Source organism: Schistocerca americana, chromosome 8, assembly GCF_021461395.2.
Source record: "Schistocerca americana isolate TAMUIC-IGC-003095 chromosome 8, iqSchAmer2.1, whole genome shotgun sequence".
Taxonomy (NCBI): Eukaryota; Metazoa; Arthropoda; class Insecta; order Orthoptera; family Acrididae; genus Schistocerca; species Schistocerca americana.
In genome coordinates, this window is record NC_060126.1 from 46,543,644 (window position 1) to 46,564,589 (window position 20,946).

The following is a 20,946-nucleotide window of genomic DNA, read 5'->3' on the forward strand; positions in this document are numbered from 1 at the left end:
ATAGTGAACACAAATTAAACCAGCCCCCAAAATTTTATCGCTATAATTAGTATAACCAGAAACAAGTTGAACCAGCCCTGCACACGAGTTCGGAAGTCCTCGTCGCCAGTTTTGTGGCGGCGTTCGTAGCGACAAGCAATTCGCTGTAGAAACAGCTTACGAAGTCACTGCCACACTTTTAATAGCGGGCCAACCGGTCCGCTGGAACAGTGATCAGAAAGATGAAAACCCAAACACTCTGATTAAATAAAAGTCGGTACTTATCTTTATTAACGAAGATACAGAAACACAGTAGTGAACTCCGTGTCTACAGAAATCTGTCTAGTTCGAGTCGGAGCGGCTAGGTCAGCGTCGGCTGACGACAAACAACAACTCTGCTGCGATGAACACACAACTGACTAGCAAGTACACAATTCGGTGGCGAGTATACAACTGAGCGGCGAATACAGAACTGTCCTAGCGCTCGCGACTCCAGCGCTTAAGAAACCAGAAGCCAGCGGTGGCGCGCGCAGACTTGCGGCGATTTCCTGTCTCGCTGGCGCTGCTTATGCGGACGGCGTCCGGACTTTGATGCTGCCAACCTTTTGGCAGCGGGCTCGGGTGGCATTACTGGCTAGGATATAACAGTATCTCTGCCCATGATGGACAAAGGGTTATCTTTAACAACGTAAGTATCCCTTATGACAAAATTAACCTCCAGTGGAGACAGTAAAAATAATATAAAAAAGTGTTTGAGCTTTCAAAGCATGCAATTTTTGTGAAATGATTTGTCCAAAAGTAAAAAATAAATAGAGAAAAATTTGACATACTTCTGAATGATGCTCATAATCATTTACAGCAATTTGAGCACTTAAGCACAGATGTTGTTGATATTGCTTTGAAACATCAAGTATTTAAAATCATAAACAAAGTACTGTAGCAACTGGAAAGTTCATATGTTAGTTATGCAGAAAAAGACAGAGTAGACTCTGCAGTTTGATTGGATCTGCACTCTGATTTACGATTACAGTTTCTGGCCCCTCCCCCGTATCGTGTGCTTCAGGGAAAGGGAGGGAGTAAGAACCATGATGTCAACAGCACTTGTAGGAGAGACATTACTTCTAGCAGCACACATTCTCTTTGTCTTGTGCAAAATAAATTGATGGAGATGGCAGCATAGAACCTAGCCCTAGTCAATTTGTCTTTATGAGCACCACATGAAGAGTTATTTGCTGCTGCAAGACACATAGAGATGATTACAACAACCTTAATTGAGGAGAACATGCTGATCTCTGTCCATATATTTTACATTAAGTTCTCCACACAAAATGGAAATCCTCCCTTCCTCCCCCTGCCATAAGCTCGCCTCTTTGAATTGTGCCCAGAAATAGACAGAGACGATTCCATAGAATATATACCTAATCACCTTCCCTACAACGAGAAGCATATGAAGAGTTATTTGCTATTATGAAGGAACTGTAAGCGATAAAGAGTGCCATTAATGTCTCTTTGGCCATTTAGTTTACATTAGATGCTATCAGGTGCTCCAAGGTGGAATTTGTCAACAGTGGTAAAAATGACATAACAGTAATGTAAGATCAAACAGTGGAGTATCCAGGATGGAATAACAATAATACAGAAAGAATGCTGTATTTTCCCAAATGCAAACTGAGCCTTTTTTTGTTGTGCAAATAATGCACCTGTGGCATAGATTCAGAGGAAGAGACTAGGGAATTTCTTAAAAACGCCACAGAAGCTGTTGTGTTAGTGTTTTAAGGATTTTATATTAACTATTTTTTTTATCATATGGAAACTCACATTTAATATTGCTAACCTTTCAATTTAGTAGTTTTTCAAATATTCATAGTATTAAAAATACGAGGGCAGTTCAATAAGTAATGCAACACATTTTTTTTCTCGGCCAATTTTGGTTGAAAAAACCGGAAATTTCTTGTGGAATATTTTCAAACATTCCCGCTTCGTCTCGTATAGTTTCATTGACTTCCGACAGGTGGCAGCGCTGTACGGAGCTGTTAAAATGGCGTCTGTAACGGATGTGCGTTGCAAACAACGGGCAGTGATCGAGTTTCTTTTGGCGGAAAACCAGGGCATCTCAGATATTCATAGGCACTTGCAGAATGTCTACGGTGATCTGGCAGTGGACAAAAGCACGGTGAGTCGTTGGGCAAAGCGTGTGTCATCATCGCCGCAAGGTCAAGCAAGACTGTCTGATCTCACGCGTGCGGGCCGGCCGTGCACAGCTGTGACTCCTGCAATGGCGGAGCGTGCGAACACACTCGTTCGAGATGATCGACGGATCACCCTCAAACAACTCAGTGCTCAACTTGACATCTCTGTTGGTAGTGTTGTCACAATTGTTCACCAGTTGGGATCTTCAAAGGTTTGTTCCCGCTGGGTCCCTCGTTGTCTAACCGAACACCATAAAGAGCAAAGGAGAACCATCTGTGCGGAATTGCTTGCTCGTCATGTGGCTGAGGGTGACAATTTCTTGTCAAAGATTGTTACAGGCGATGAAACATGGGTTCATCACTTCGAACCTGAAACTAAACGGCAATCAATGGAGTGGCGCCACACCCACTCCCCTACCAAGAAAAAGTTTAAAGCCATACCCTCAGCTGGTAAAGTCATGGTTACAGTCTTCTGGGACGCTGAAGGGGTTATTCTGTTCGATGTCCTTCCCCATGGTCAAACGATCAACTCTGAAGTGTACTGTGCTACTCTTCAGAAATTGAAGGAACGACTTCAGCGTGTTCGTAGGCACAAAAATCTGAACGAACTTCTCCTTCTTCATGACAACGCAAGACCTCACACAAGTCTTCGCACCCGAGAGGAGCTCACAAAACTTCAGTGGACTGTTCTTCCTCATGCACCCTACAGCCCCGATTTCGCACCGTCGGATTTCCATATGTTTGGCCCAATGAAGGACGCAATCCGTGGGAGGCACTACGTGAATGATGAAGAAGTTATTGATGCAGTACGACGTTGGCTCCGACATCGACCAGTGGAATGGTACCGTGCAGGCATACAGGCCCTCATTTCAAGGTGGCGTAAGCCCGTAGCATTGAATGGGGATTACGTTGAAAAATAGTGTTATGTAGCTAAAAGATTGGGGAATAACCTGGTGTATTTCAATGCTGAATAAAACAACCCCTGTTTCAGAAAAAAAATGTGTTGCATTACTTATTGAACTGCCCTCGTAAATCTCTCTACATACACATTATCAAAATGGACGTTTTTAAGAAACTTGCAGAAGCTGGCAAGCATGGTAAATACTATATGCGTAAACTAAGACAACACATGGTGTGGTGGCTGATGGGAGTGACTGTTAAGGCCATTTACAATTGCTCCCATCATCCACCACACTGAGTGCCAACTTAACGTGAATATTACAGTGTTACGTTTCAGCAGCTCTGGCTGTGTTCAAAAACTGTCAGCACATGTCAATGTACATGGAGCCATTTCTCAATGCTGCCAATGTTTGTGGTGCAACAATAATATGTTTCACTGGCCAGAACACGTGCATCTTAATAAATGAGCTTGATGAAACCTTGTTGCTTCCGTTCGAGATTCCTATCGTGGCATGTGGTCGATACAAAACATGTTATCTGCACTCCATGCAATGGGTGAAACTTCTACACAGCACCAACACCCCCCCCCCCCCTTTTTTTCGTGAAATAGCGTATTTTTATTCTACTAAGATGAAGCATTATACTGTCAAAGTGAAAAGAGAAATGATTTCTCTTACCCAGGAAACATCAAATCGTGCTGCAAGTCAGTGATATGGGATCGATGAGAGTAACATCTTACCATGGAGACAGCAAAAGGAACAACTTTTAGCTTGTTCCAGCAATATAAAAACTTTTTCTGGGCCACAGCGTGGCAGTTAATATATGTTAGAAATTGTGCTGAATGACTGTGTAGGTAACAGCAAGAGAAGTGCTTACCTGTGAGTGCAGAAATTATCCAAGTTAAAGCACATTAAGTTGTTAGACAGCAGAAAATCACAAATTTCAAAAGAAACTTCAATACTGTTGCCCACTTCATGAAACATTGGAGATTTTTCTCTTCGCAAGTGCTTTTCAGTTGCACAGAAGCTGCCTGAAAACGATGAGGGTCGAATTTTGGTGTCTCATAATCAAAAATAATTATCTTGTTGGTCAGATAGGTAATGCGGACCAGCTCAGGTGTATTTGGATATGCGTCCAAATTATACGATTGAAGCAAAACAGAACAAAGATTACCAGATTCCGTCAGTGGGCGATGAAAAGCAGCACGTCTGTCATGCTTGCTTGTATAGCTGATGGCCATAAAGTGCCACATTTAATTGATTTTAAATGCAAGATATTACCTAAGTCTGAGGTATTTCTAGACAGCATTATTATAAGGGCTAACAAAAGTGGCTGGTCCACAGAGACAGAGGACACAATATTAGACTGGATGAAACTTGTATGGCAGCATTGTTCTGGTCCCTCGCTAGGTTTACCAAACATACTCTTTTTATTAGATTTGTACACAGGTCATACTACCCAGGATGTCAAGAGAAAATTATTAGAGGGCAGAATGGACCTGGTTGTAATTCCAGGAGGGATTACATCAATTTTACAGCCATTGGAAGTTTGTTTAAACAAGCCATTTAAGGAGAAACTTAAAAATATATACAAGCAATGGCTAACAAGACAATATAGGCAATTAATGCCTAGAGGACATGTTAAGCATGCAAACGTGTCTCAAATGTATGAGAAGATTGAACAATCCAGAAAATGTATCCTGAATAAAACTGCCCATCACACATTCAAAAAATGCCGTGTTTCCAATGCACTCGATGACACAGAGGACGAGGCTTTCTATGAAGAAAGTAGCAGTGAGGAATTGAGTGTCAGTGACTCTGAATTGTCTGAGTAGTGATTAAAAACAGCATATATACATTTATGATAGTTCAATAAAATTTCTGTTCTGTACTTTCACTTTTTAATTTCTAAGTTATTTTCTTGTAGATGTGTGACGGTATCCAGCCAGTTGCTGAGACTATGCCACTACCAATGTGAACACAAGGTCTTTATTCCTTATGTGTGTGTTTATGTGATAGTTATTTATGTTTTTTGTTCTATTACGTGTTGTAAATTTGTACTCTTGTTTGACACATTGTTGGGGTTTCTTCATGGCACAGATCTATTTGGTCTGCCATAAGTCAGTGTTAATGCTGAAAGTGATTGACACCCTTAGGACGCTTCATTTGAGGATTTCACCAGCCATATGCAAAAACATGAAAAATCCTGTGTTCAGGTACGCGGTGCAGCAAGACTCACCTGTGAAGTTGGTGCTCAATTTGTGTAGCTTGTAATTATGGCCCCCTGTATTCTAGGCAGCTGAGCCCCAGCTTGTTTGTCAAACAACATTGACAGACACAGGAGACACTAACTTTCAACAGTTATGACAAGACTTGCTGTTCACACTTTGTAGGGATCACCTGTGCTGGAAATGGTTCTGCATAGATGAGTTATATTGTTTAGAATGTTAAAAAAGTAATCATATAAATCACCTTGTCTAACTTTTACCAGAGACAATACAAATCAGTGTCTTGAATAAGTAGATTGCCCTTCGCCAAATTTATATCCTTCAAATCAAGTGTGGTGCTCTGACAAGCCAAAATGTAACTTTCTTGGATGAAAACGCTAACTTTCATTGAATGAAGAAATAAAAATTACTTTGGATGACATTCATGTGGTATGGAAAGAGTGAAGTATGACTTGAATACGATTTGTGGTACAGTCTTTAAAAGTCTTAGTGGCCCCAGCTGCCCTAGTTCCATTCAGAATATTTCAATAGATAACATGAATTCTCATTGACATTAATGTTTGCGATATAACTGTAATCTTAAGTATCCGACAGGATAAATTTAATTCCATATGAATTACTGCGAATAAGTACTACCCCTCAAGTGCAGCTCAGCAGCTTGCATTTGAGGTCAGATTACAATTGGATAGATACAGTAGATAGCTACTCGCCATATAAAAGAGACATTGAGTGAGAGAAAAGCACAATGGAGAAGAATATTTTAGGAAGATTTAAGCTTTCTGACCAATTCCTTCACCCACAAGTAGAACTCTCACACATTCACACAACTACTCTCATGCACATGGATACTGTCTGTAGGCACTAAGGCATTAGTGCCCGGAGACATTAGCCATGTGCTTGTGAGCTTTTGCTATGTGAATGTGTGAGAATTCCATTTGTGAGGAAGGACTTTCTCTGGTAACTTATATATCTTCAGCATCTTTTTTCTGTGTGACTTAGCACCTTCTCTATGTGATGACTGGCAAGCTATCTTTTCAACATTGTTGTTAAAGCTAACACACAAAAACGAAGTATGTAGTAGGAAAAAAACCAGTATAGTCACATGATTGATTGTAGAGAATGGTATCACGATTTAAACATGTATCATAATTTACAGAGGGCAGTGAAAGAACTTCCCATATTCTCTGCTAGGCAGTGTACACTGCATGGCAGAGAATGGTTGGTTTCCATATTGGCAACATGTTGTTATACGTGTGGGTGATACATGTCACAGAAAATATACGTGCCCTTTGATGGTAATGATAACTTCAGTGTGGATGTGCACTATGTCTGAACTCTGATAAAGCTGCAAGCAATGAGAATAATGGGACAGTGGATGCTACATGTGTAGTGTATGATAAGTTCAGACTTTGAGTCAGGCCTAAGCAGTTAAGGTGACCACTGAATAAAGTGGGAAATCTGGGCTCAAGTCCCAGTTCAGCACAAATTTTCACATGTCACCACTGAATGTCCACTAGCGGCTGATATCTCTATGTGTCTTAAACCTGAAAATGTGATGGAAAAGTTATCTTTCAAAATTGTTCATAAAATTTTCGTTAGTACCAAAGCAAGATGACAATACTACCTGTTGAAGCTCAGCATTGTCCTAATAGTTGTTTCTGTACAGTTGTTGTGATATTGTGAAAAGTATAAGAACTTTTCAGGTTACTTCAGCTGCTTACTTTATTAGTGACTGGTGAATGATGTTTAATAATGTGGCATTCTAGCGATGGGGTTGTCATATTGCATTCTTTAATCAAGAAATTGTGAGAATTTCATGCTGTTTATCTCATAATTCTACACACATATTCTGCAACTCCTGTTTTCCAAGTGCTTATTTCTGATTTTGCGGAAGTAATGGTGATTCATTTTATGTTATGTACAAGTATACCATCATAGGAGGTGGCATTTCAGGATGGAACTGTAATATCAAAAATCAGTTGCATTGGGAACCATAAGTGTAGCCTAGTCACACATGGAGTGTGTTGATATGTGAAACAACTGTTACTCAGGCAGTTTTTAGTTACAGAAATTTGTGTAGGTCTCTTTACCAGCCAAGAACACTGTCATCCATTTATTATGTGGCATTTCAAACTGCTGTCAACCACTAGTGCAGAAAGATATTACTGTGGCGATGATGAATATTATCAAAATGATGGATAGAATTCAACACATTTTATAAGTTACAAATTAACTATATTGCTAATGAGTAAATATTTTTCTTCCTGTACTTGACAGTGGTTATTACGGTTCATGTAAATGTCAAGATGAAGATTGCTTAAATAATGTGCTTCACTGCACCGTCTGTATCTACAAATATCTCTCTCTCTCTCTCTCTCTCTCTCTCTCTCTGTGTGTGTGTGTGTGTGTGTGTGTGTGTGTGTGTGTGTGTGTGTGTGTGTGTTGTATGGTGTCAATACAGCTGAAAAGCCTATATTACTCTTTACTTTTAATTTTACCTCAGTAGAATGTCTATTCTTCTTGTTTCTAATAATGTGCAAAACTGTGTGTTAAAAGAGAACAGACAGGTGTTTTCCCTTACTCCAATTTTGAATGGAACAGGAAAGGAAATGGCAGTAGTCAGTGGAGGTACTGTCTGCCGTGGAACAGTGTGATGGCTTGACGAATACATGTGTGGCTGGACACATTGAAGCCTTATTTTTATTTGTTAAAGGACATTTTGAAAAATAGCATGAGCTCCATTTAAAAAATTTAATAACCAAACCAGTACTTGAGGGGTATAATTCCATGCCAGAGCCACTTATTACATGTCTCTGTGTCAATGACTTGTATCAGTCATACAGTCTTTGTGATGTTCAACCCAGTGTTACACATGTTGTCATGTACTTTACTGCTGTAAATGTCATTGATATGGAGATAAATAGTATTTATTATTGATAATGGGTTACACACACACACATAGGTTTGCTATTAAGCATTTTAAATGCAGCTTGTGATGTTTTTCAAGACACCCTTTAACAAATATTTACAAGCTGCAGAATGCTAACCATAAAAGATTTTTATTTTTATATATTTTCGACATGATCACACGAACATTTCACAATGCTATTACCAATTTTGACCACCAATTGGCCATCTTCAGCTAGGAGATAAAAAGAGGACACAAAGAAACATTATAAAATCTACCAACTGCAGGTCATTGCTTGTCAATTTTTTTGCAACTTGCTGTTTGCCATCCTATTTAGTTTCTCAAACACATTGTGCAAATCTATTGAGTGAATATTAGTACTGTGCGCTAATGGGCAATTTTCTTTGACATTTGATTTTTCAGATTCTGAATATGTTTGCAATGATGTGTATTCTGGAGTATCTGTGACAGTGTGTGAACTATTTAAATTTTCTTTTGAAGTTTTTGCATCTAAGTTTTCCCTCTTGCTGTCCTCATTGGACAAAGCAGCTCCAGCCACTGAAGTTTCATGTTCTGCAAGCTTCTTTTCACATTCATCTTTCAACCAGTGGTACGGGCTTTTCAAGAATTCTGCCATTATATCTCTTACAACATCTCCGCCACAGTCTGATAAATTCTCCTCTTCATCAGATGATGGCCCTTCCTCAAGAGCACAGTTGTTTTTTCTCTTTAGTCACAGACACTTCAGGGATAGAACTTTGGGTATTAGTACCAGTCATTTTGTCTTCCATAAAATTTGTGACAAATTCAGTTGCAGTATATGTATGTGTTTGAGATACTTGCAGAGAATCCACTTGTATTATTATTGACAATTCATGGTGAGTACAGATATCTCTGAAACAAAATAGTATAAAGTGTAACATCAACATCAGTGTTAAAGTTATTGCAACATAATAACACAAGCTTCTTGTCTATCAGACTGCTACATCACTTAATGCAGATGCAGTAATCTGTTCAAAGTAAAAAAGTTATTACTGACAATATTTTTTATGGAAATGGAGTACCTACTCTTTTTTTGGTTCCACAAACCAGAGACTGGACTTTATTTTTAAAACTCACTTTGCAGCAGAATGTACACTTATATGGAGTTCCCTGGCAGATAAAAACTTGGTGCTTATTAGGACTAGAACCAGGGATCTTTGCCGTTTGTGAGCAGGTGCTCTACTATTTGACCTATCCAGGCATGACTCACAACCTGTCCTCACAGCTCTACTTCCACCAGTACCTTATCTCCTGCCTTCCAGACTTGACAGAAGGTCTGCTGCTTAATTTACAAGACTAGCACTGCTGGAAAAAAGGATGTTACAGAGACATGGTTTAGCCACATCCTGGGAGATTGTTTCCATAATAAATTTTTCACTCTGCAGTGGAGTGTATACTGATATGGAACTTCCTTTCACATTAAAACTGTGTGCTGGACTGAGGCTAGAACCTGTAACTTTGGACTTCACGGGTGAGTGCTGTACCACCTGAGCTTGTTCTGGAGACAACTCCCTGGCTGTGGCTAGCAAAATTTTCCCTCAAAATATGTGCATCAACTGTCTTTCATTTCCACAAGTAGTGTGTTCTTATACTTTATAGGGGCAATGGTTCTGGGAGGTAGTGTCACCAGTAAAGAATCCTGTAATGTATGTGCTATTGTGCAGTATATTGTACTCAAACTACAAATCATACATTTTGGATTATGAAGCAAAAGAATTTTAACATGACATGAAAAGGTGTACTGTGTTAGAAACATCTGCAGATTCTATATTTGTGTAAGAGTTCTGTTACAGTATTATCATTGTAAAAGCTGTTGGGAAGCAACAGCAGACCAGTGTGCACTGCACGCAAACATCAGTTGCTGACAGTTCAGCCAAGATCACGAAAATTTTAATTTCCCGCTTTAATGAGTGAGAAAGAAATAGTCTTGTCACACACCACCACAACCAAAAAAGGAGAATGGGTTGCACTGCTATGCTATTTGTGACTGATTTTGAACTCTGTGAACCTGACTAAGCCTATTAGACTTAGCTACAATAATAATTTAACTATTACCTGAAATTTGGTTTTCAGTGCTTTATAAACGCAGTATTGGCATCCCATGGTAAAATGGCTTTTGTATCTCAACAATGCAGATAGGGTATAATAGGTACTACATCAGAGGGGTATCTTTGGAGAAGAAAGGTTAACATATAATTTCTGAAGAGGAGCTGTACCTTATTCAGTAACTGCAGGGGAAACAGATTTGATGATTGACTGATCTGGCTTTCTAACATTAGTCAACACTGCATTGCTTTATTGGTACTGCATACAAATGAAAGCAAAGGAAATAACAGCAGTTATATTTCTGGAGGAATTGCAGCTCTACTGTATAGTTCAGTAATGATGGCATTCTCTTGGGTAAAATATATATACTGCCATTCTGCAGTTCAGATTGTGGAATATTAAATATCTCAGCTTAAAGAACATGACAGGAGAAATAGACAGGTTGAAGTTAGATATACAGGTCTTCCTTTTCCATGTTTCAGTCGACTGTTGGCTATTAATCACTTTGAAACTCTCAACAAACACTGTTTCTTTCAATTTATCCTGGTTCTATCTCGTTAATTTCTTCAGCTTTAATCTTCAGTTCATAATCAGTTAATTGTGTTCAAAGTCCTCACCTGGCCTTGAGAATGTTTCTCAGTTGCTATTGTAAGGATTGTTTAGATGAAAAAGGCATAAAACTGTACCTATGTTAACAAAACAGAGTATACAAACATTTGCAAACTAAAATGTGAACAAGAGGGAAGGTGGGATGTCACAGGAGGTAGCAGTTAAGTGAGGAGTGGGGTAGAATGCAAGAAAATAGAAGAGGAAGCAGAGGGTCCCTCTCATCCTGCAGTCTCAGTGACCTGGCCTTTCTTTTTAACCTTCCTTAATGCATCACTCTCTCCTTTCCAAGGAAGGAACAATTAGTTCCAAAATCATGGATAGTGTATACAGGTATGCTGTTATAAGTGCTCATCGTCTGTACTGATATATGCATAGATAATAAACATAGTGTTGAATTTGTGGGAATAATTTGCTACAAAATAATAGAATGATGAAAATAATCAATTTTTGACAGTACAATGTAGCTGAGTAGATAATAAAATCTACTCACTAAGCGGCGGCAGAAGAACACAAAAAAGATTTTATTTTGCAAGCTTTTGGAGCTTGCAAAGTGCATCTGAGACACTCAGCAGGACTATCTCAATGCTGGATCACACACTGCTGGTTAAGATCTTTTACAAGAATGGTGACCATGCACCAGTATTTCTGCTGAGGTTCCAGATACCTCAGGGTGTGAAAAAAAGGTGTTGGTCTGATGATTGTCAAGGACCTGGAGAAAATGAGCGCAAAATTTCAAAAGATGGAATTTGGCAGAGGGAGGAAAACAGCTGATCCAATATCAATAGAACATGTGGGCACAGAACTGCAGGAAGGGTTGAGCAATGGTGTTGCAAACCTGCAGTGCATGGGGAACTGCCCGAACCTTTAGACATGTCTGTGAGGTAGGTGCATAAAATTCTACGAAACATACTGCATTACTATCTGTATGAAATTAAAAATATTTGGGAGTGACCTGCCAGAAAGACGAATGTTTACTGTAAATTTTTTACCATGGAACATTCTGTGGGCAGATGAAACCCATTTCCATCTCCAAGGACATGTGAATACACAGAATTGCAGAAAAAGTACAGCAGAAAATCTGCTTGGTCATCAGCTGGTATAGTTTCATTCTGCAAAGGTAACTGTGTGGTGCAAGTTGATGAAATCATTTATTGTAGGGCCGTACTTTTTCGAGGAGATGGGTCGGGTCCTGTTTCATGTACCATCGCTGGTAAGAGCAATGAGTCTTTTGGACGCAATTGTCATTCCAACACTTCAGTAGCGTGCGTGTGTGACAGGATTATTTTTATGCACGTTGCACAGCCAGTAAAGCAATTGATGCAGAGGCATTTTGGAAATGCTAGAATTATCAGCCGTCATTTTCCCACAGCCTGGCCTACTGGATCACATAATCTCGATCCCTGTTATTTCTGGCTGTGAGGTTATCTGAGAGATGATGTGTTCAGTGCTCCGATTACAAACATGGCTGCAATGAAGGCACTCATTGCACCCCACATTGTGAATGTCACTCCTGAGAGACTGATTTGTTGTGGAACATGCTGTTTCTCTATTTCTACAAGGGACAGAAATGGTGGACATTGTATTGAACATGTCTTGCGTGAGTCTCACGACAGTTAAAAACCGATTTCATTGTTGGTTCTTATTCTAATTTTGCCCTCAGGATAATTAAAACCGATATCATTGTTGCTTTTTATGCAGTTTTTGATCTCAGGACAGTTAAAAACCGATTTTTGCCATCTGATATGGTGCCATGATGGATGGGCTTACGTAACAATGCTACAACTGCTGAATGGCAATGCGGTCATGCACAGTACAGTCGGTTCAATGTGCAATTCACACCACTGCTGTCGTATAGCAACTCATCTGTCGTTTGTAGCACAGTCCATTTATCTTATTATGTGAGAACATTTCAAATTGTCTGCGGATGCAGGAGGAGTTGGCCAAAGTCCAAACACAGCTGGGAGCTTTGTTGGCCAGTCAACAAGCTCCAGAGTGCCACGTTGAAGTGCGGTGGGGATGGGGTGCCTGGGGCAGCCTCTGCTGTACTAGATGTGCAGGGGGGGGGGGGGGGGATGTCACAGCTCTCTGTCACTGAGCCGACCTCAGGTGTTCAACAGCCGGCTGGCCCACTCTCACTTCAGTGTGGGTGGCAGACTTTGTCGAGGTCTCGAGCCTCAAGGTGAAGGCTGCATGGGGGAAGCAGGCTCCTGCCAAATCCCATGCACTTTGCTAGTAGATCAGTGCGCTATCTGATGCTAGGGGGGGGGGGAGGGGGAGGCTGAGATGGATCAGACTGCACCTTCTGCCAGGGTAGTGGCTGCTCCTTCAGCAAGGTCCGGACAGGCACTTGGGGGTAGGGGTTTGTTAGTTATTGGGAGCTCCAATGTTAGGCCGGTCATGGAGCCCCTCAGGAATGGGGAAGAAGTCCAACATTCACTTGGTGTGCTTGCCGGGGGGCCTTGTCCAGGATGTGGAAGAGGCTCTTCCGGCAGCTATCGAGCATGCGGGGTGTTGCCAGCTAAAGATTGTTGCACATGTCAGCACCAATGACACCTGTCGTCGGGGTTCCGAGGAAATCCTTGGGTCCTTTCGACGGCTGGCTAAATTGGTGAAGGTGGCCTCCATCTCTCGACGAGTGGAAGCCAAGCTGATGATCTGCAGCATCGTACCCAAGGTGGACCAGGGTCCTCTGGTTTGGAGTCGAGTGGAGAATCTAAACCAGAGGCTACGTCGACTCTGTGACGAAAATGGTTGTAAATTCCTCGACCTATGCTATGGGGTGGAAGGTTGTAGGATGCCCCTCAATAGATCAGGGGTGCATTACACACAGGAAGCAGCTACATGGGTAGCACAGTTCTTGTGGTGTGCACATGGGGGTTTTTGATTAGGTTCCTCCCCATGGGAAACAAACTGCTGGCCCAAAAAGTTACCAGTTCATGACACTGATGTGGGTGTGCCAACTGTAAAAATATGTTATTTCGCCTAAACAGGTCAATCCAAAGGATTTAAATATGCTTAATCTCATGTTAGTAAATTGTCGAAGTGTCTGTAGCAAGATCCCTGAGTTATCTCCAAAATAAACAGTAGCAATGCCAATATTGTATTAGGTACTAAAAGCTGGTTGAAACCAGACATAAAAGCAGTGAAATTTTGATCTCTGATTGGACAATGTTTAGGAAGAATAGAACTGATGCTATGGGAGGTGGTGTGTTCATTGCAGTTAAAAGCTGTTTCAACGCAGTTGCGATCGATACCACATCGGACTGTGAAATAGTCTGGATGAAGCTGTCAATCACACAAGGATTGACCATTGTATTAGGATGCTTTTATAGACCACCAGCATCCACGACAAATGTCACAGAATGTTTCAGGGAAAGTCTTCAGTACATAGGAAGTAAATATCCAAATTATTCAATAGTTATAGGTGGAGACTTTAATCTATCATCCATCGACTGGGAAAATTACACGTTTATCACAGGGGGCAGAAGCAAAGATTCGTGTGAAATTATTCTAGGAGCACTCTCAACATACGACCTTGAGCAATTGGTTAGAAAACCAAGCAAATAAAAGTGTCGTTAATGAATATCTTCATAGTCAGCTCCAAGCATTCACTGCGGGACACAAAGATATTGAGCATCTTTGGTCAGAATTTAAAGGTATTGTCCACCATGTGCTAGAGAAGTATGTGCCTAGCAAAAATATAGGGGAGGGAAAGGATCAACCTTGGTACAACAAACATATTAAGAAGTTGCTGAGAAAGCAGAGAATTTTGCAGTCGTTTTAAACGTAGTCACTGCCCCGCTGACAAACAGAAATTATGCAAAATCAAAGCAGCTGTCAGAAGGACAATGAGAGACTCTTTTAACGAATTTGAAAGCAATATTTTATCTGCAGATTGTAAAAATAACCCCAAAAAATTTTGGACGTACATAAAATCTATGATCGCTACAAATAATTCAATACCTTCTCATGCTGACAGTATGGGTAATGTAACTGATGATGATAAACAGAAGGCCGAAATTCTAAACCTAGCTTTCAAAAACTCGTTTACGATAGAGGACTGCAGCACCATTCCCCCTTTCAATTATCGAACAAACGAAAGGATGGCTGACATAGTGTTTAGTGTATCTGGGATTGTAAAACAGTTAAGATCCTTAGACACCAGAAAGGCATCTGGCCCAGACAATATCTGTAAGATTTTATGTTGACTATGCTACAAATATAGCACCATTCTTATCCATCATCTATCAGAGATCATTGGAATGGTGGAAAGTTCCACAGGACTGGAAGAAGGCCCAGGTCATAGCAATCTATATAAAGGGTAGAAAATTGGATGCACATAATTACCAGCCAATTTCACTGACATCGATTTGTTGTAGAATCATGGAACATATTTTGTGTTCAGACATAATGACCTTTCTAGACTCTGAGAAGCTCACCTGCAGAAACCAGCACGGTTTTAGGAAACAGCGGTCATGCGAGACACAGCTGGCCCTTCTTGTGCATGATATACAACAGGCTCTAGATACCGGAACCCAGGTTGATGCCATATTTCTCAACTTTCAGTTCTGCATTGTCGCTTGCTACAAAAAGTGCGTGCTTATGATCCATCCAGTGACATATGTGGTTGGATAGAAAGTTTTCTAACAGACAGGGAGCAGTATGTCGTCCTGAACGGGGTAACTTCAACAGAAACAAGAGTAACTTTAGGTGTGTCCCAGGGCAGCATAGTAGGTCCTCTGCCTTTTACGATTTACATAAATGATCTGGTTGATGGTATTGACAGCGGCCTCAGACTGTTTGCCGATGATGCTGTAGTCTAAAGGAAAGTAGTATCACACGAAAGTTGTGAACAAAACAATGAGGATTTGCAGAAAATAAATGCATGGTGTAGTGACTGGCAGTTATATCTCAATATTAGTAAGTGTAACCTACTGCGTATAACAAGGCGAAAATCCCCATTAATGTATGAGTACAAAATAAATGATCAGTCTTTGAAAGCGGTAACATCAGTCAAGTATCTGGGTGTGACTGCTCGAAATGATCTCAAATGGAATGACCAGATTACACAAGTAACGGGTAAGGCAAACTCTAGATTGCGGTTTATTGGTAGAATCCTGAAGTGATGCAGTCGTTCAACAAAAGAAATAGCTTACAAAATGTCAGTTCATCCAGTTTTAGAGTATTGTTCGTCTGTATGGGACCCTTACCAGTTGGGTCTGATTCAAGAAATTGAGAAGGTCCAAAGAAGAGTGGCAAGATTCATGACTGGTACATTTAGCCATTGTGAGAGCATTACAAATCTCATAGAAAGTTTGAAATGGGACACACTTGCAGATAGACGACGCACTAAACAGAAGGGGCTGCTCACTAAATTCCGAAATCCACTGAGGATGTAGAGCATGTATTATTACCACCAACTTTCAAATCATGTAATGGTCATCATTCAAAGATAAGGGAAATAAGAGCTCGTATTGAGGCATTCAGACAGTCATTTTTCCCTCGTGTGATCCGCGAGTGGAACAGAGGGGGAGAAATATGACTTTGGCGTAAATTGTGCCCTCCGCCACACACCGCTTGGTGGATAGCGGAGTATATATGTAGATGTAGAAAATTTTCGTTAATATCTTTTCTTATTTGTTTCCTAAAAGTTTCCAATTTCTTCGATACTATTCCTTTCAGATTTGACCTCATTGTGATCAGTGGTTTATTTTTACAGCTTTTTGAAACTGGAACTTTAATTATGCTCACCATATACATGGTTACTTGTCCTACAGCTGTATAACACACATTGCTACTTGTCATGTGGCTAACAGAGCTGGGATCTCGTTGTGACAGTCTGAGATGGTGACGTAGAAATGAAATAAGATATTTACTTAATATAATTATCTGTTATTGAGAACACAGTTACATGGAACTTGTGTGGCAGAAGTAGTTCGTATGCCGTATTTTTTGGAAGATTTCACCTTTCTCAGCAAGTCTTTTTTCTCTTTTATGTGTCTATAAAACTCCATGAAAGTCAGCTTCCACAGTTTGTGTCCGCAGTAATCCCCCCCCCCTCCACCCCCACCCCCCCTCGCACCCCCCCACCCCCCCACCCCACCACCCCCGCTGGACTGACATCAGCGAAACTGTTATTTCCACAGTGGTGTGTGCGGGAATAGAAAACAAACACTAGCATAATTTTAGCAGTTGGCATTTGCATTCAGGTTTTTCAATTTCCCTAAGTAAATCCACCTTTCTTCCACAGAGTGTTTATCTTCCATCCTTTGAGTCATGCTTAGTTTTGAACAAGGTCTTCAGATAAATTCGTTCCTGAAAACAATTCTCACCCAAAGTCTTCAACCATTTTCAGTCAAGCATATAATAATGTTTTCAATCATCACCTAATCTGGAGTTTCAGATAGCATCAGCCAATCATATACTTGACATTTATCAGAAGAAACAGACCATTTCTCTAAGTAGTAAAATGCTGTGGCATTAAAGCCATTGTCTCTTTCTCAAATTTCGAAATCATATTAATTATTTCTTGGTTAGGGTTTTCATTCTTTAATTTGTTCAAATTCATCTTGGTTTGTCTGCCAGTAAAATTGTCTGTGTTCCTCTCATTCAGACATCTTTGCTTGTCGATTAATATATTTCTTATTTCAAGTACCGAAACTTTATTCTTATCCACGCTTATTATATTTTTCCAGAGCCAAGTTTGACTGCAGGAACATGAAGTAAATTTCACTGATTGTACTACTAAAGAAATCTGAAATTATTTTAGGTGGCCTGTCTTCAGCGTCAAAAAATTATTTTAATAGAATCCAAAGCTTAAGGATTCTCTCAACTGCGGACATTACCATTAGTGAAAGGCATCTTCTTTTTCAGTGAGCTAGAAAAGTCTGATGATTTACATCAACATATAAGCAGAACTCTTCCAGCTTTTCAATCCTTACCATGTATATTGAAATATAATTAAATATTTTCATGACGATTGTTTCAATATCGAAAGTTAAGACTCCAGCAGCACATGGTGTAGTATTGGGGAGAATGTGGGCAGGGGATTCAATTCCTTTTACTTTTTTTCCTAGTTCTTCTTTAATTTGGTGAAACACATTTCACTGAGCACATTGATGAAGCCCTTCGAAGTCGGTATTAATATTGTCTCCACAAAAGCGATTAATTTATCTAACGGTATTTGCAGTTGTGTTAAAGTATCAAGACAAAACTTTACAATATGAAAATGGTATCTGTTCATTCGGAACCCGGAATCTCCTGCTTACATGGCAGACGCTCAATACATCTGAGCCACCGAGGGCACAGAGGATAGTGTGACTGCAGGGATTTATTCCTTGCACACTGACTCACATTCCCAACTTAATGTCCACACACTACATTCATAGTGCCCCTGTCCATTACACTCATTACTCATGCCAGACAATCTTACTGAGTCCCATAAGAGTTTGGGCAATGCGTGTGCATCTAGCACAGAAGAAGAAGGTCAATGGCTGGTTAGCCTTAACTATATGAAGATGGTATCTGTTCATTTCATTCTAAGAGAGCTGCATGGTCACTGATGGTATCTGTTCTTTTGGGCATGTCCAAAAGAACAGATACAATCTTCATATAGTTAAAGCTAACTGGCCATTGACCTTCTTCTTCTGTGCTGGATGCACACGCATTGCCCTAACTCTTACAGGACTCGTTAAGATTGTCTGCCGCGAGTAATGAGTGTAATGGGCAGGGGCACTGCGGATGTAGTGTTTGGACATTAAGCTGGGAATATGGGTCTCACGGGGAGCATGCAAGGGATAAATCCCTGCTGTCGCACTATCCTCTATGCCCTCGGTGGCTCAGATGGATAGAGCGTCTGCCATGTAAGCAGGAGATCCTGGGTTCGAGTCCCGGTCGGGGTACACATTTTCAACTGTCCCTGTTGATGTATATCAACACCTGTCGACAGGGTCTTGATTTAATTATCATTTCAAACTTTACAATTGTCTCCGATGTTTCTTTATTCAGTGAATTACATTCAACCACTTCTGTTTGATTCTGGCAGTTTCAGTAAAGTATTGAATAACTATAGGAAACATCTTTTCAGACCTGTAGTTTGATGTGTCGGTGCCTATGTCATAAAATGCAACTTCTTGCCATATTTTTATGCATTTGGGCACGGAGTGTGGTGTGAGAATATTTTTAACAATCGCTGTAACTTTGGTCCTGCCTGTAGACTGCTTAGCGGCAGCTTTGGAGTCCGGATAAATTGCGGCATTCAGCTTTACATTACAGTTAAGAGACTGAATGACTGATGATGCTTGATAACTTTATAAGCTGTAATTGATTCTGCAGCAGCAATGAGGAATTCTTTCTGGGTGTCTTCTATAATCATGAATACAGAAATAGGCTTTGAAGTCGATGTCACTGAGAATTTATTTGTAGAATTCTTCATAGAAATGTGATGCCTCACATCTGCCTTACCTTCTTGAGTTACTGAGATGAAACAGCTACAAATTTCACACAATGCTTCCTGGTCTGTATGCCCTTTTTAGACAAAAGACCACTCTTTTGTGTGTTCATCCAAAAAGTGACACTTTCTCTTTCCATACTTAGGCATTTTCATAAGCTATGATAAGATAAGTTTATTAGGCAGTGAACAGTCGACAATAACACTTTAGTCATCGTATACACATTACTATACACTATAAGCCCTATATATCCACAATATACACTTCACACAATACTAACTTGCACTCATTGTTCGTATTACATTCAGAAAGAATTGTCTTATCTGCTCGCTATTCCAAAGGGAACTGCCCAAGAACTGCTGGTTTCTTCCACATGGTGCTGCTCAAATAGCTCTAGCCATGTACTGCTGGAGAAGTCTGGTATTTTCTTGATGACAGCACTAGATCTAGATAATGCCTGTATCATCGATGCAACGCCATCTGTGAGACAACCTTGTCAACAGAAACTTGTTGACATATTTACATGTTGCACTAAAAGATGGCATTACTTCAATACCTGAGCCAAGCTCATAACAGTATTTTGTAAAATTGGACAAAACTGAGTCTTGTTGGGATGTTGGAACTGGAAGGTCCATAGCGGTGAGGGTCCTGATGTATCAGAATGAATGGCAACCAAGGCAAATAGAACCTTTCAGTCCCTGAATTCAGATAACTGTGACGGATCTTCCCATTTTTCTGTATAAAATCACAAACCAATTTTATTCAATAACTAGAATAGTTCAAAGGATTTTATGAAATTTGGAAGTGATTTTTTTAATTGACATTTCATTTACATAATGTGGGAAATGCGACAATTGCATTCAGTATTATAAACACAGGAGAAACTTATTGAAAATTTTTCTTTCTGTGGCATATCTTGACACAATCTTCTATAAACTCTTCACATCAGATTGTTGTTCCTTTCCGCATTTCTTTTACCATCAGGATTTCTTCTGGAAAAGCATCAAGCACACATACTAAAAGGTTTTTGTATTTGGATCCTCTTGTATGTATTGACATAATGATTGTATGTATTTTGGGAAATCGCTTCAGTTACTTCCATTCTAAATTCCAAAAACGTTTCCTTCATGTTGTTTAAATTTTTTAATTGTATTTTGTTGAGAAAAAAACTTATTTATTCTCAATAAAGATCAGGTCTTTGGTAGAGCTTTGGTAATGATGTCCACTACCTGCTCTTCAGATGGGATTTGATGAACTCTAATTCTTCCTTCATAAAGTTTTTCATGAATAAAGAAACGCTTGATGGCTATATGTTTGGTTTGGTGATGAAATTCTGGATTCTCTGCCAACTTCACTACTGCTGAATTGTCAATTCAGAGAACTGGAATTTCAGATAGTCTTGTTGTTTCTCTGAATAGACGGATTAACCAAATAATTTCCTTGAGAGCTGCATTTGCAGCAACTAGTTCAGCTTCAGTTGTGGATGTTGCTACCATGGTTTGTCACTGACTTAGCCATGATATCGCCCCTCCTGCATAGTTGATGACTGCTCCAGATGTTGATCTGCCTGTTTTTGAGCAGCCTCCAAAATCTGCA

General features: G+C 40.0%; 1 non-coding gene across 1 annotated transcript; it reads left to right on the top strand.

Moving 5' to 3' along the window:
• Positions 1-18,726: 18,726 nt before the first annotated feature.
• Positions 18,727-18,801, top strand: Trnat-ugu. Its single transcript has one exon. It is a non-coding gene; the product is annotated as a tRNA-Thr (tRNA).
• Positions 18,802-20,946: the final 2,145 nt, after the last annotated feature.